A 3,453-nucleotide genomic window follows, 5' to 3' on the forward strand; every position below is an offset into this window, starting at 1 on the left:
TGTAGATTCTGGATATTAGCCCTTGTCAGATGAGTAGGTTGCAAAATTTTTTCCCATTCTGTAGGTTGCCTGTTCACTCTGATGGTAGTTTCTTTAGCTGTGCAAAAGCTCTTTAGTTTAATTAGATCCCATGTGTCAATTTTTGCTTTTGCTGCCGTTGCTTTTGGTGTTTTAGACATGAAGTCCTTGCCCATGCCTATGTCCTGAATGGTACTACCTAGATTTTCTTCTAGGGTTTTTATGGTATTAGGTCTAACATTTAAGTCTCTAATCCATCTTGAATTAATTTTCGTATAAGGGGTAAGGAAAGGATCCAGTTTCAGCTTTCTACTTATGGCTAGCCAATTTTCCCAGCACCATTTATTAAATAGGGATCCTTTCCCCATTTCTTGTTTCTCTCAGGTTTGTCAAAGATCAGATGGCTGTAGATGTGTGGTATTATTTCTGAGGACTCTGTTCTGTTCCATTGGTCTATATCTCTGTTGTGGTACCAGTACCATGCTGTTTTGGTTACTGTAGCCTTGTAGTATAGTTTGAAGTCAGGTAGCGTGACGCCTCCAGCTTTGTCCTTTTGACTTAGGATTGTCTTGGCAATGCGGGCTCTTTTTGGTTCCATATGAACTTTAAAGCAGTTTTTTCCAATTCTGTGAAGAAAGTCATTGGTAGCTTGATGGGGATGGCATTGAATCTATAAATACCTTGGGCAGTATGGCCATTTTCACGATATTGATTCTTCCTATCCATGAGCATGGTATGTTCTTCCATTTGTTTGTGTCCTCTTTGATTTCACTGAGCAGTGGTTTGTAGTTCTCCTTGAAGAGGTCCTTTACATCCCTTGTAAGCTGGATTCCTAGGTATTTTATTCTCTTTGAAGCAATTGTGAATGGAAGTTCATTCCTGATTTGGCTCTCTGCTTGTCTGTTACTGGTGTATAAGAATGCTTGTGATTTTTGCACATTAATTTTGTATCCTGAGACTTTGCTGAAGTTGCTTATCAGCTTAAGGAGATTTTGGGCTGAGACAATGGGGTTTTCTAAATATACAATCATGTCATCTGCAAACAGGGACAATTTGACTTCTTCTTTTCCTAACTGGATACCCTTGATTTCTTTCTCTTGCCTGATTGCCCTAGCCAGAACTTCCAACACTATGTTGAATAGGAGTGGTGAGAGAGGGCATCCCTGTCTTGTGCCAGTTTTCAAAGGGAATTTTTCCAGTTTTTGCCCATTCAGTATGATATTAGCTGTGGGTTTGTCATAAATAGCTCTTATTATTTTGAGGTACGTTCCATCAATACCAAATTATTGAGCGTTTTTAGCATAAAGGGCTGTTGAATTTTGTCAAAAGCCTTTTCTGCATCTATTGATAATCATGTGGTTCTTGTCTTTGGTTCTGTTTATATTGGATTACGTTTATTGATTTGCGAATGTTGAACCAGCCTTGCATCCCAGGGATGAAGCCCACTTGATCATGGTGGATAAGCTTTTTGATGTGCTGCTGAATCCGTTTGCCAGTATTTTATTGAGGATTTTTGCATCGATGTTCATCAGGGATATTGGTCTAAAATTCTCTTTTTTTGTTGTGTCTCTGCCAGGCTTTGGTATCAGGATGATGTTGGCCTCATAAAATGAGTTAGGGAGGATTCCCTCTTTTTCTATTGATTGGAATAGTTTCAGAAGGAATGGTACCAGCTCCTCCTTGTACCTCTGGTAGAATTCAGCTGTGAATCCATCTGGTCCTGGACTTTTTTGGTGGTAGGCTATTAATTGTTGCCTCAATTTCAGAGCCTGCTATTGGTCTATTCAGGGATTCAACTTCTTCCTGGTTTAGTCTTGGGAGAGTGTAAGTGTCCAGGAAATTATCCATTTCTTCTAGATTTTCTAGTTGATTTGCGTAGAGGCATTTATAGTATTCTCTGATGGTTGTTTGTATTTCTGTGGGGTCGGTGGTGATATCCCCTTTATCATTTTTTATTGCGTCTATTTGATTCCTCTCTCTTTTCTTCTTTATTAGTCTAGCTAGCGGTCTGTCAATTTTGTTGATCTTTTCAAAAAACCAACTCCTGGATTCATTGATTTTTTGGAGGGTTTTTTGTTCTCTATCTCCTTCAGTTCTGCTCTGATCTTAGTTATTTCTTGCCTTCTGCTAGCTTTTGAATGTGTTTGCTCTTGCCTCTCTAGTTCTTTTAATTGTGATGTTAGAGTGTCAATTTTAGATCTCTCCTGCTTTCTCTTGTGGGCATTTAGTGCTATAAATTTCCCTCTACACACTGCTTTAAATGTGTCCCAGAGATTCTGGTATGTTGTATCTTTGTTCTCATTGGTTTCAAAGAACATCTTTATTTCTGCTTTCATTTCGTTATGTACCCAGTAGTCATTCAGGAGCAGGTTGTTCAGTTTCCATGTAGTTGAGCGGTTTTGATTGAGTTTCTTAGTCCTGAGTTCTAGTTTGATTGCACTGTGGTCTGAGAGACAGTTTGTTATAATTTCTGTTCTTGTACATTTGCTGAGGAGTGCTTTACTTCCATTATGTGGTCATTTTGGAATAAGTGCGATGTGGTGCTGAGAAGAATGTATATTCTGTTGATTTGGGGTGGAGAGTTCTATAGATGTCTATTAGGTCCGCTTGGTGCAGAGATGAGTTCAATTCCTGGATATCCTTGTTAACTTTCTGTCTCGTTGATCTGTCTAATGTTGACAGTGGAGTGTTGAAGTCTCCCATTATTATTGTATGGGAGTCTAAGTCTCTTTGTAGGTCTCTAAGGACTTGCTTTATGAATCTGGGTGCTCCTGTATTGGGTGCATATATATTTAGGAGAGTTAGCTCTTCCTGTTGAATTGATCCCTTTACCATTATGTAATGGCCTTCTTTGTCTCTTTTGATCTTTGATGGTTTAAAGTCTGTTTTATCAGAGACTAGGATTGCAACCCCTGCTTTTTTTTGTTCTCCATTTGCTTGGTAGATCTTCCTCCATCCCTTTATTTTGAGCCTATGTATGTCTCTGCATGTGAGATGGGTCTCCTGAATACAGCAGACTGATGGGTCTTGACTCTTTATCCAGTTTGCCAGTCTGTGTCTTTAATTGGAGCATTTAGTCCATTGACATTTAAGGTTAATATTGTTATGTGTGAACTTGATCCTGTCATTATGATATTAACTGGTTATTTTGCTCGTTAGTTGATGCAGTTTCTTCCTAGCCTCGATGGTCTTTACATTTTGGCATGTTTTTGCAATGGCTGGTACCGGTTGTTCCTTTCCATGTTTAGGCTTCCTTCAGGGTCTCTTGTAAGGCAGCCTGGTGGTGACAAAATCTCTAAGCATTTGCTTATCTGTAAAGGATTTTATTTCTCCTTCACTGATGAAACTTAGTTTGGCTGGATATGAAATTCTGGGTTGAAAATTCTTTTCTTTAAGAACGTTGAATATGGCCCCCACTCTCTTCTGGCTTGTAGA

Source organism: Trachypithecus francoisi, unplaced genomic scaffold, assembly GCF_009764315.1.
Source record: "Trachypithecus francoisi isolate TF-2019V2 unplaced genomic scaffold, Tfra_2.0 Lachesis_group6, whole genome shotgun sequence".
NCBI lineage: Eukaryota > Metazoa > Chordata > Mammalia > Primates > Cercopithecidae > Trachypithecus > Trachypithecus francoisi.